This window comes from Ascaphus truei, chromosome 1 (genome assembly GCF_040206685.1).
Source record: "Ascaphus truei isolate aAscTru1 chromosome 1, aAscTru1.hap1, whole genome shotgun sequence".
NCBI lineage: Eukaryota > Metazoa > Chordata > Amphibia > Anura > Ascaphidae > Ascaphus > Ascaphus truei.
The window spans coordinates 286,618,504-286,633,002 of record NC_134483.1 but is presented as its reverse complement, the minus strand read 5'-3'; positions in this window follow the sequence as shown (position 1 = coordinate 286,633,002).

Genomic DNA, 14,499 nt, shown 5'->3' with positions numbered 1-14,499 from the left:
TAATAAAAAATATCACAAAATTCTTCTAAGTCCCTCGGGAAGAGTGAAAGACGCGCACGTTCATTTTCAGCGCTCCTAGACCTTCCTATAAGAAGTTAGCCAAAAAGTAGCTTCGAAAAAATGCTTAGGTTAAGTTTCAGAGTTGCTTCTAATGTACCAAAGCTGGACTTAGACATAATTTCACTCTCACAACATTATGGCTGGTTGGAGACAGTCCGAACCACAAGTACCGGGTCGATGGTTCTAGGCGTATACTGGGGGGACGGGGACGACTCCCATTAACCCCTGACTATACCGGGGATACGCTTATCACAATGCCTTTCTGGTCTGTGCTGAAGCAGGGCATTCTGGCAGCCAAGTGGCTTGACCTTTATTAGTGAGCCTGGTTACCCCCTCTCGGAACCACAGACGTAGAAATCGCCAGCTCATATACAGTGCATAAAATATATTTATATATATACCCTTATACACCATTTTAATAAAAAATATCACAAAATTCTTCTAAGTCCCTCGGGAAGAGTGAAAGACGCGCACGTTCATTTTCAGCGCTCCTAGACCTTCCTATTAGAAGTTAGCCAAAAAGTAGCTTCGAAAAACGCTTAGGTTAAGTTTCAGAGTTGCTTCTAATGTACCAAAGCTGGACTTAGACATAATTTCACTCTCACAACATTATGGCTGGTTGGAGACAGTCCGAACCACAAGTACCGGGTCGATGGTTCTGGGCGTATACTGGGGGGACGGGGACGACTCCCATTAACCCCTGACTATACCGGGGATACGCTTATCACAATGCCTTTCTGGTCTGTGCTGAAGCAGGGCATTCTGGCAGCCAAGTGGCTTGACCTTTATTAGTGAGCCTGGTTACCCCCTCTCGGAACCACAGACTTAGAAATCGCCAGCTCATATAGAGTGCATAAAATATATTTATATAATATATTTATATATATACCCTTATACACCATTTTAATAAAAAATATCACAAAATTCTTCTAAGTCCCTCGGGAAGAGTGAAAGACGCGCACGTTCATTTTCAGCGCTCCTAGACCTTCCTATAAGAAGTTAGCCAAAAAGTAAGTAGCTTCGAAAAACGCTTAGGTTAAGTTTCAGAGTTGCTTCTAATGTACCAAAGCTGGACTTAGACATAATTTCACTCTCACAACATTATGGCTGGTTGGAGACAGTCCGAACCACAAGTACCGGGTCCATGGTTCTGGGCGTATACTGGGGGGGACGGGGACGACTCCCATTAACCCCTGACTATACCGGGGATACGCTTATCACAATGCCTTTCTGGTCTGTGCTGAAGCAGGGCATTCTGGCAGCCAAGTGGCTTGACCTTTATTAGTGAGCCTGGTTACCCCCTCTCGGAACCACAGACTTAGAAATCGCCAGCTCATATACAGTGCATAAAATATATTTATATAATATATTTATATATATACCCTTATACACCATTTTAATAAAAAATATCACAAAATTCTTCTAAGTCCCTCGGGAAGAGTGAAAGACGCGCACGTTCATTTTTAGCGCTCCCAGACCTTCCTATAAGAAGTTAGCCAAAAAGTAGCTTCGAAAAACGCTTAGGTTAAGTTTCAGAGTTGCTTCTAATGTACCAAAGCTGGACTTAGACATAATTTCACTCTCACAACATAATGGCTGGTTGGAGACAGTCCGAACCACAAGTACCGGGTCGATGGTTCTGGGCGTATACTGGGGGAACGGGGACGACTCCCATTAACCCCTGACTATACCGGGGATACGCTTATCACAATGCATTTCTGGTCTGTGCTGAAGCAGGGCATTCTGGCAGCCAAGTGGCTTGACCTTTATTAGTGAGCCTGGTTACCCCCTCTCGGAACCACAGACGTAGAAATCGCCAGCTCATATACAGTGCATAAAATATATTTATATATATATACCCTTATACACCATTTTAATAAAAAATATCACAAAATTCTTCTAAGTCCCTCGGGAAGAGTGAAAGACGCGCACGTTCATTTTCGGCGCTCCTAGACCTTCCTATAAGAAGTTAGCCAAAAAGTATCTTCGAAAAACGCTTAGGTTAAGTTTCAGAGTTGCTTCTAATGTACCAAAGCTGGACTTAGACATAATTTCACTCTCACAACATTATGGCTGGTTGGAGACAGTCCGAACCACAAGTACCGGGTCGATGGTTCTGGGCGTATACTGGGGGGACGGGGACGACTCCCATTAACCCCTGACTATACCGGGGATACGCTTATCACAATGCCTTTCTGGTCTGTGCTGAAGCAGGGCATTCTGGCAGCCAAGTGGCTTGACCTTTATTAGTGAGCCTGGTTACCCCCTCTCGGAACCACAGACTTAGAAATCGCCAGCTCATACTGTATAGAGTGCATAAAATATATTTATATAATATATTTATATATATACCCTTATACACCATTTTAATAAAAAATATCACAAAATTCTTCTAAGTCCCTCGGGAAGAGTGAAAGACGCGCACGTTCATTTTCAGCGCTCCTAGACCTTCCTATAAGAAGTTAGCCAAAAAGTAAGTAGCTTCGAAAAACGCTTAGGTTAAGTTTCAGAGTTGCTTCTAATGTACCAAAGCTGGACTTAGACATCATTTCACTCTCACAACATTATGGCTGGTTGGAGACAGTCCGAACCACAAGTACCGGGTCCATGGTTCTGGGCGTATACTGGGGGGGACGGGGACGACTCCCATTAACCCCTGACTATACCGGGGATACGCTTATCACAATGCCTTTCTGGTCTGTGCTGAAGCAGGGCATTCTGGCAGCCAAGTGGCTTGACCTTTATTAGTGTGCCTGGTTACCCCCTCTCGGAACCACAGACTTAGAAATCGCCAGCTCATATACAGTGCATAAAATATATTTATATAATATATTTATATATATACCCTTATACACCATTTTAATAAAAAATATCACAAAATTCTTCTAAGTCCCTCGGGAAGAGTGAAAGACGCGCACGTTCATTTTCAGCGCTCCTAGACCTTCCTATAAGAAGTTAGCCAAAAAGTAAGTAGCTTCGAAAAACGCTTAGGTTAAGTTTCAGAGTTGCTTCTAATGTACCAAAGCTGGACTTAGACATAATTTCACTCTCACAACATTATGGCTGGTTGGAGACAGTCCGAACCACAAGTACCGGGTCCATGGTTCTGGGCGTATACTGGGGGGGACGGGGACGACTCCCATTAACCCCTGACTATACCGGGGATACGCTTATCACAATGCCTTTCTGGTCTGTGCTGAAGCAGGGCATTCTGGCAGCCAAGTGTCTTGACCTTTATTAGTGAGCCTGGTTACCCCCTCTCGGAACCACAGACTTAGAAATCGCCAGCTCATATACAGTGCATAAAATATATTTCTATATATACCCTTATACACCATTTTAATAAAAAATATCACAAAATTCTTCTAAGTCCCTCGGGAAGAGTGAAAGACGCGCACGTTCATTTTCAGCGCTCCTAGACCTTCCTATAAGAAGTTAGCCAAAAAGTAAGTAGCTTCGAAAAACGCTTAGGTTAAGTTTCAGAGTTGCTTCTAATGTACCAAAGCTGGACTTAGACATAATTTCACTCTCACAACATTATGGCTGGTTGGAGACAGTCCGAACCACAAGTACCGGGTCCATGGTTCTGGGCGTATACTGGGGGGGACGGGGACGACTCCCATTAACCCCTGACTATACCGGGGATACGCTTATCACAATGCCTTTCTGGTCTGTGCTGAAGCAGGGCATTCTGGCAGCCAAGTGTCTTGACCTTTATTAGTGAGCCTGGTTACCCCCTCTCGGAACCACAGACTTAGAAATCGCCAGCTCATATACAGTGCATAAAATATATTTCTATATATACCCTTATACACCATTTTAATAAAAAATATCACAAAATTCTTCTAAGTCCCTCGGGAAGAGTGAAAGACGCGCACGTTCATTTTCAGCGCTCCTAGACCTTCCTATAAGAAGTTAGCCAAAAAGTAAGTAGCTTCGAAAAACGCTTAGGTTAAGTTTCAGAGTTGCTTCTAATGTACCAAAGCTGGACTTAGACATAATTTCACTCTCACAACATTATGGCTGGTTGGAGACAGTCCGAACCACAAGTACCGGGTCCATGGTTCTGGGCGTATACTGGGGGGGACGGGGACGACTCCCATTAACCCCTGACTATACCGGGGATACGCTTATCACAATGCCTTTCTGGTCTGTGCTGAAGCAGGGCATTCTGGCAGCCAAGTGGCTTGACCTTTATTAGTGTGCCTGGTTACCCCCTCTCGGAACCACAGACTTAGAAATCGCCAGCTCATATACAGTGCATAAAATATATTTATATAATATATTTATATATATACCCTTATACACCATTTTAATAAAAAATATCACAAAATTCTTCTAAGTCCCTCGGGAAGAGTGAAAGACGCGCACGTTCATTTTCAGCGCTCCTAGACCTTCCTATAAGAAGTTAGCCAAAAAGTAAGTAGCTTCGAAAAACGCTTAGGTTAAGTTTCAGAGTTGCTTCTAATGTACCAAAGCTGGACTTAGACATAATTTCACTCTCACAACATTATGGCTGGTTGGAGACAGTCCGAACCACAAGTACCGGGTCCATGGTTCTGGGCGTATACTGGGGGGGACGGGGACGACTCCCATTAACCCCTGACTATACCGGGGATACGCTTATCACAATGCCTTTCTGGTCTGTGCTGAAGCAGGGCATTCTGGCAGCCAAGTGTCTTGACCTTTATTAGTGAGCCTGGTTACCCCCTCTCGGAACCACAGACTTAGAAATCGCCAGCTCATATACAGTGCATAAAATATATTTCTATATATACCCTTATACACCATTTTAATAAAAAAATATCACAAAATTCTTCTAAGTCCCTCGGGAAGAGTGAAAGACGCGCACGTTCATTTTCAGAGCTCCTAGACCTTCCTATAAGAAGTTAGCCAAAAAGTAGCTTCGAAAAACGCTTAGGTTAAGTTTCAGAGTTGCTTCTAATGTACCAAAGCTGGACTTACACATAATTTCACTCTCACAACATTATGGCTGGTTGGAGACAGTCTGAACCACAAGTACCGGGTCGATGGTTCTGGGCGTATACTGGGGAGACGGGGACGACTCCCATTAACCCCTGACTATACCGGGGATGCGCTTATCACAATGCCTTTCTGGTCTGTGCTGAAGCAGGGCATTCTGGCAGCCAAGTGGCTTGACCTTTATTAGTGAGCCTGGTTACCCCCTCTCGGAACCACAGACTTAGAAATCGCCAGCTCATATACAGTGCATAAAATATATTTATATAATATATTTATATATATACCCTTATACACCATTTTAATAAAAAATATCACAAAATTCTTCTAAGTCCCTCGGGAAGAGTGAAAGACGCGCACGTTCATTTTCAGCGCTCCTAGACCTTCCTATAAGAAGTTAGCCAAAAAGTAGCTTCGAAAAACGCTTAGGTTAAGTTTCAGAGTTGCTTCTAATGTACCAAAGCTGGACTTAGACATAATTTGACTCTCACAACATTATGGCTGGTTGGAGACAGTCCGAACCACAAGTACCGGGTCCATGGTTCTGGGCGTATACTGGGGGGGACGGGGACGACTCCCATTAACCCCTGACTATACCGGGGATACGCTTATCACAATGCCTTTCTGGTCTGTGCTGAAGCAGGGCATTCTGGCAGCCAAGTGGCTTGACCTTTATTAGTGAGCCTGGTTACCCCCTCTCGGAACCACAGACTTAGAAATCGCCAGCTCATATACAGTGCATAAAATATATTTATATATATACCCTTATACACCATTTTAATAAAAAATATCACAAAATTCTTCTAAGTCCCTCAGGAAGAGTAAAAGACGCGCACGTTCATTTTCAGAGCTCATAGACCTTCCTATAAGAAGTTAGCCAAAAAGTAGCTTCGAAAAACGCTTAGGTTAAGTTTCAGAGTTGCTTCTAATGTACCAAAGCTGGACTTAGACATAATTTCACTCTCACTACATTATGGCTGGTTGGAGACAGTCTGAACCACAAGTACCGGGTCCATGGTTCTGGGCGTATACTGGGGGGGACGGGGACGACTCCCATTAACCCCTGACTATACCGGGGATACGCTTATCACAATGCATTTCTGGTCTGTGCTGAAGCAGGGCATTCTGGCAGCCAAGTGGCTTGACCTTTATTAGTGAGCCTGGTTACCCCCTCTCGGAACCACAGACTTAGAAATCGCAAGCTCATATACAGTGCATAAAATATATTTATATAATATATTTATATATATACCCTTATACACCATTTTAATAAAAAATATCACAAAATTCTTCTAAGTCCCTCAGGAAGAGTAAAAGACGCGCACGTTCATTTTCAGAGCTCCTAGACCTTCCTATAAGAAGTTAGCCAAAAAGTAGCTTCGAAAAACGCTTAGGTTAAGTTTCAGAGTTGCTTCTAATGTACCAAAGCTGGACTTAGACATAATTTCACTCTCACTACATTATGGCTGGTTGGAGACAGTCTGAACCACAAGTACCGGGTCCATGGTTCTGGGCGTATACTGGGGGGGACGGGGACGACTCCCATTAACCCCTGACTATACCGGGGATACGCTTATCACAATGCCTTTCTGGTCTGTGCTGAAGCAGGGCATTCTGGCAGCCAAGTGGCTTGACCTTTATTAGTGAGCCTGGTTACCCCCTCTCGGAACCACAGACTTAGAAATCGCCAGCTCATATACAGTGCATAAAATATATTTATATATATATATACCCTTATACACCATTTTAATAAAAAATATCACAAAATTCTTCTAAGTCCCTCGGGAAGAGTGAAAGACGCGCACGTTCATTTTCAGCGTTCCTAGACCTTCCTATAAGAAGTTAGCCAAAAAGTAGCTTCGAAAAACGCTTAGGTTAAGTTTCAGAGTTGCTTCTAATGTACCAAAGCTGCACTTAGACATAATTTCACTCTCACAACATTATGGCTGGTTGAAGACAGTCCGAACCACAAGTACCGGGTCGATGGTTCTGGGCGTATACTGGGGGGACGAGGACGACTCCCATTAACCCCTGACTATATCGGGGATACGCTTATCACAATGCCTTTCTGGTCTGTGCTGAAGCAGGGCATTCTGGCAGCCAAGTGGCTTGACCTTTATAAGTGAGCCTGGTTACCCCCTCTCGGAACCACAGACTTAGAAATCGCTAGCTCATATACAGTGCATAAAATATATTTATATAATATATTTATATATATACCCTTATACACCATTTTAATAAAAAATATCACAAAATTCTTCTAAGTCCCTCGGGAAGAGTGAAAGACGCGCACGTTCATTTTCAGAGCTCCTAGACCTTCCTATAAGAAGTTAGCCAAAAAGTAGCTTCGAAAAACGCTTAGGTTAAGTTTCAGAGTTGCTTCTAATGTACCAAAGCTGGACTTAGACATAATTTCACTCTCACAACATTATGGCTGGTTGGAGACAGTCCGAACCACAAGTACCGGGTCCATGGTTCTGGGCGTATACTGGGGGAAGGGGACGACTCCCATTAACCCCTGACTATACCGGGGATGCGCTTATCACAATGCATTTCTGGTCTGTGCTGAAGCAGGGCATTCTGGCAGCCAAGTGGCTTGACCTTTATTAGTGAGCCTGGTTACCCCCTCTCGGAACCACAGACTTAGAAATCGCCAGCTCATATACAGTGCATAAAATATATTTAAATAATATATTTATATATACCCTTATACACCATTTTAATAAAAAATATCACAAAATTCTTCTAAGTCCCTCGGGAAGAGTGAAAGACGCGCACGTTCATTTTCAGAGCTCCTTGACCTTCCTATAAGAAGTTAGCCAAAAAGTAGCTTCGAAAAACGCTTAGGTTAAGTTTCAGAGTTGCTTCTAATGTACCAAAGCTGGACTTAAACATAATTTCACTCTCACAACATTATGGCTGGTTGGAGACAGTCCGAACCACAAGTACCGGGTCCATGGTTCTGGGCGTATACTGGGGGGACGGGGATTACTCCCATTAACCCCTGACTTTACCGGGGATACGCTTATCACAATGCCTTTCTGGTCTGTGCTGAAGCAGGGCATTCTGCCAGCCAAGTGGCTTGACCTTTATTAGTGAGCCTGGTTACCCCCTCTCGGAACCACAGACTTAGAAATCGCCAGCTCATATACAGTGCATAAAATATATTTATATAATATATTTATATATATACCCTTATACACCATTTTAATAAAAAATATCACAAAATTCTTCTAAGTCCCTCGGGAAGAATGAAAGATGCGCACGTTCATTTTCAGCGTTCCTAGACCTTCCTATAAGAAGTTAGCCAAAAAGTAGCTTCGAAAAACGCTTAGGTTAAGTTTCAGAGTTGCTTCTAATGTACCAAAGCTGGACTTAGACATAATTTCATTCTCACAACATTATGGCTGGTTGGAGACAGTCCGAACCACAAGTACCGGGTCCATGGTTCTGGGCGTATACTGGGGGGGACGGGGACGACTCCCATTAACCCCTGACTATACCGGGGATACGCTTATCACAATGCCTTTCTGGTCTGTGCTGAAGCAGGGCATTCTGGCAGCCAAGTGGCTTGACCTTTATTAGTGAGCCTGGTTACCCCCTCTCGGAACCACAGACTTAGAAATCGCCAGCTCATATACAGTGCATAAAATATATTTATATAATATATTTATATATATACCCTTATACACCATTTTAATAAAAAATATCACAAAATTCTTCTAAGTCCCTCGGGAAGAGTGAAAGATGCGCACGTTCATTTTCAGCGTTCCTAGACCTTCCTATAAGAAGTTAGCCAAAAAGTAGCTTCGAAAAACGCTTAGGTTAAGTTTCAGAGTTGCTTCTAATGTACCAAAGCTTGACTTAGACATAATTTCACTCTCACAACATTATAGCTGGTTGGAGACAGTCTGAACCACAAGTACCGGGTCGATGGTTCTGGGCGTATACTGGGGGGACGGGGACGACTCCCATTAACCCCTGACTATACCGGGGATACGCTTATCACAATGCCTTTCTGGTCTGTGCTGAAGCAGGGCATTCTGGCAGCCAAGTGGCTTGACCTTTATTAGTGAGCCTGGTTACCCCCTCTCGGAACCACAGACTTAGAAATCGCCAGCTCATATACAGTGCATAAAATATATTTATTTAATATATTTATATATATACCCTTATACACCATTTTAATAAAAAATATCACAAAATTCTAAGTCCCTCGGGAAGAGTGAAAGATGCGCACGGTCATTTTCAGCGTTCCTAGACCTTCCTATAAGAAGTTAGCCAAAAAGTAGCTTCGAAAAACGCTTAGGTTAAGTTTCAGAGTTGCTTCTAATGTAGCAAAGCTGGACTTAGACATAATTTCACTCTCACAACATTATGGCTGGTTGGAGACAGTCTGAACCACAAGTACCGGGTCCATGGTTCTGGGCGTATACTGGGGGGACGGGGACGACTCCCATTAACCCCTGACTTTACCGGGGATACGCTTATCACAATGCCTTTCTGGTCTGTGCTGAAGCAGGGCATTCTGCCAGCCAAGTGGCTTGACCTTTATTAGTGAGCCTGGTTACCCCCTCTCGGAACCACAGACTTAGAAATCGCCAGCTCATATACAGTGCATAAAATATATTTATATAATATATTTATATATATATACCCTTATACACCATTTTAATACAAAATATCACAAAATTCTTCTAAGTCCCTCGGGAAGAGTGAAAGACGCGCACGTTCATTTTCAGCGCTCCTAGACCTTCCTATAAGAAGTTAGCCAAAAAGTAGCTTCGAAAAACGCTTAGGTTAAGTTTCAGAGTTGCTTCTAATGTAACAAAGCTGGACTTAGACATAATTTCACTCTCACAATATTATGGCTGGTTGGAGACAGTCCGAACCACAAGTACCGGATCGATGGTTCTGGGCGTATACTGGGGGGACTGGCGGGACTCCCATTAACCCCTGACTATACCGGGGATACGCTTATCACAATGCCTTTCTGGTCTGTGCTGAAGCAGGGCATTCTGCCAGCCAAGTGGCTTGACCTTTATTAGTGAGCCTGGTTACCCCCTCTCGGAACCACAGACTTAGAAATCGCCAGCTCATATACAGTGCATAAAATATATTTATATAATATATTTATATATATACCCTTATACACCATTTTAATAAAGAAATATCACAAAATTCTTCTAAGTCCCTCGGGAAGAGTGAAAGACGCGCACGTTCATTTTCAGAGCTCCTAGACCTTCCTATAAGAAGTTAGCCAAAAAGTAGCTTCGAAAAACGCTTAGGTTAAGTTTCAGAGTTGCTTCTAATGTACCAAAGCTGGACTTAGACATAATTTCACTCTCACAACATTATGGCTGGTTGGAGACAGTCCGAACCACAAGTACCGGGTCCATGGTTCTGGGCGTATACTGGGGGAAGGGGACGACTCCCATTAACCCCTGACTATACCGGGGATACGCTTATCACAATGCATTTCTGGTCTGTGCTGAAGCAGGGCATTCTGGCAGCCAAGTGGCTTGACCTTTATTAGTGAGCCTGGTTACCCCCTCTCGGAACCACAGACTTAGAAATCGCCAGCTCATATACAGTGCATAAAATATATTTATATAATATATTTATATATATACCCTTATACACCATTTTAATAAAAAAATATCACAAAATTCTTCTAAGTCCCTCGGGAAGAGTGAAAGACGCGCACGTTCATTTTCAGAGCTCGTAGACCTTCCTATAAGAAGTTAGCCAAAAAGTAGCTTCGAAAAACGCTTAGGTTAAGTTTCAGAGTTGCTTCTAATGTACCAAAGCTGGACTTAGACATAATTTCACTCTCACAACATTATGGCTGGTTGGAGACAGTCCGAACCACAAGTACCGGGTCCATGGTTCTGGCCGTACTGTTTATTGGGGGGACGGGGACGACTCCTATTAACCCCTGACTATACCGGGGATACGCTTATCACAATGCCTTTCTGGTCTGTGCTGAAGCAGGGCATTCTGGCAACCAAGTGGCTTGACCTATATTAGTGAGCCTGGTTACCCCCTCTCGGAACCACAGACTTAGAAATCGCAAGCTCATATACAGTGCATAAAATATATTTATATAATATATTTATATATATACCCTTATACACCATTTTAATAAAAAATATCACAAAATTCTTCTAAGTCCCTCGGGAAGAGTGAAAGACGCGCACGTTCATTTTCAGAGCTCCTTGACCTTCCTATAAGAAGTTAGCCAATAAGTAGCTTCGAAAAACGCTTAGGTAAAGTTTCAGAGTTGCTTCTAATGTACCAAAGCTGGACTTAGACATAATTTCACTCTCACAACATTATGGCTGGTTGGAGACAGTCCGAACCACAAGTACCGGGTCCATGGTTCTGGGCGTATACTGGGGGAAGGGGACGACTCCCATTAACCCCTGACTATACCGGGGATACGCTTATCACAATGCATTTCTGGTCTGTGCTGAAGCAGGGCATTCTGGCAGCCAAGTGGCTTGACCTTTATTAGTGAGCCTGGTTACCCCCTCTTGGAACCACAGACTTAGAAATCGCCAGCTCATATACAGTGCATAAAATATATTTATATATATACCCTTATACACCATTTTAATAAAAAATATCACAAAATTCTTCTAAGTCCCTCGGGAAGAGTGAAAGACGCGCACGTTCATTTTCAGAGCTCCTTGACCTTCCTATAAGAAGTTAGCCAAAAAGTAGCTTCGAAAAACGCTTAGGTTAAGTTTCAGAGTTGCTTCTAATGTACCAAAGCTGGACTTAGACATAATTTCACTCTCACAACATTATGGCTGGTTGGAGACAGTCCGAACCACAAGTACCGGGTCCATGGTTCTGGGCGTATACTGGGGGGACGGGGATTACTCCCATTAACCCCTGACTATACCGGGGATACGCTTATCACAATGCCTTTCTGGTCTGTGCTGAAGCAGGGCATTCTGGCAGCCAAGTGGCTTGACCTTTATTAGTGAGCCTGGTTACCCCCTCTCGGAACCACAGACTTAGAAATCGCCAGCTCATATACAGTGCATAAAATATATTTATATATATACCCTTATACACCATTTTAATAAAAAATATCACAAAATTCTTCTAAGTCCCTCGGGAAGAGAGAAAGACGCGCACGTTCATTTTCAGAGCTCCTAAACCTTCCTATAAGAAGTTAGCCAAAAAGTAGATTCGAAAAACGCTTAGGTTAAGTTTCAGAGTTGCTTCTAATGTACCAAAGCTGGACTTAGACATAATTTCACTCTCACAACATTATGGCTGGTTGGAGACAGTCCGAACCACAAGTACCGGGTCCATGGTTCTGGCCGTATATTGGGGGGACGGGGACGACTCCCATTAACCCCTGACTATACCGGGGATACGCTTATCACAATGCCTTTCTGGTCTGTGCTGAAGCAGGGCATTCTGGCAACCAAGTGGCTTGACCTATATTAGTGAGCCTGGTTACCCCCTCTCGGAACCACAGACTTAGAAATCGCCAGCTCATATACAGTGCATAAAATATATTTATATAATATATTTATATATATACCCTTATACACCATTTTAATAAAAAATATCACAAAATTCTTCTAAGTCCCTCGGGAAGAGTGAAAGACGCGCACGTTCATTTTCAGAGCTCCTTGACCTTCCTATAAGAAGTTAGCCAATAAGTAGCTTCGAAAAACGCTTAGGTAAAGTTTCAGAGTTGCTTCTAATGTACCAAAGCTGGACTTAGACATAATTTCACTCTCACAACATTATGGCTGGTTGGAGACAGTCCGAACCACAAGTACCGGGTCCATGGTTCTGGGCGTATACTGGGGGAAGGGGACGACTCCCATTAACCCCTGACTATACCGGGGATACGCTTATCACAATGCATTTCTGGTCTGTGCTGAAGCAGGGCATTCTGGCAGCCAAGTGGCTTGACCTTTATTAGTGAGCCTGGTTACCCCCTCTCGGAACCACAGACTTAGAAATCGCCAGCTCATATACAGTGCATAAAATATATTTATATAATATATTTATATATATACCCTTATACACCATTTTAATAAAAAATATCACAAAATTCTTCTAAGTCCCTCGGGAAGAGTGAAAGACGCGCACGTTCATTTTCAGAGCTCCTTGACCTTCCTATAAGAAGTTAGCCAAAAAAGTAGCTTCGAAAAACGCTTAGGTTAAGTTTCAGAGTTGCTTCTAATGTACCAAAGCTGGACTTAGACATAATTTCACTCTCACAACATTATGGCTGGTTGGAGACAGTCCGAACCACAAGTACCGGGTCCATGGTTCTGGGCGTATACTGGGGGAAGGGGACGACTCCCATTAACCCCTGACTATACCGGGGATGCGCTTATCACAATGCATTTCTGGTCTGTGCTGAAGCAGGGCATTCTGGCAGCCAAGTGGCTTGACCTTTATTAGTGAGCCTGGTTACCCCCTCTCGGAACCACAGACTTAGAAATCGCCAGCTCATATACAGTGCATAAAATATATTTAAATAATATATTTATATATACCCTTATACACCATTTTAATAAAAAATATCACAAAATTCTTCTAAGTCCCTCGGGAAGAGTGAAAGACGCGCACGTTCATTTTCAGAGCTCCTTGACCTTCCTATAAGAAGTTAGCCAAAAAGTAGCTTCGAAAAACGCTTAGGTTAAGTTTCAGAGTTGCTTCTAATGTACCAAAGCTGGACTTAAACATAATTTCACTCTCACAACATTATGGCTGGTTGGAGACAGTCCGAACCACAAGTACCGGGTCCATGGTTCTGGGCGTATACTGGGGGGACGGGGATTACTCCCATTAACCCCTGACTTTACCGGGGATACGCTTATCACAATGCCTTTCTGGTCTGTGCTGAAGCAGGGCATTCTGCCAGCCAAGTGGCTTGACCTTTATTAGTGAGCCTGGTTACCCCCTCTCGGAACCACAGACTTAGAAATCGCCAGCTCATATACAGTGCATAAAATATATTTATATAATATATTTATATATATATACCCTTATACACCATTTTAATAAAAAATATCACAAAATTCTTCTAAGTCCCTCGGGAAGAATGAAAGATGCGCACGTTCATTTTCAGCGTTCCTAGACCTTCCTATAAGAAGTTAGCCAAAAAGTAGCTTCGAAAAACGCTTAGGTTAAGTTTCAGAGTTGCTTCTAATGTACCAAAGCTGGACTTAGACATAATTTCATTCTCACAACATTATGGCTGGTTGGAGACAGTCCGAACCACAAGTACCGGGTCCATGGTTCTGGGCGTATACTGGGGGGGACGGGGACGACTCCCATTAACCCCTGACTATACCGGGGATACGCTTATCACAATGCCTTTCTGGTCTGTGCTGAAGCAGGGCATTCTGGCAGCCAAGTGGCTTGACCTTTATTAGTGAGCCTGGTTACCCCCTCTCGGAACCACAGACTTAGAAA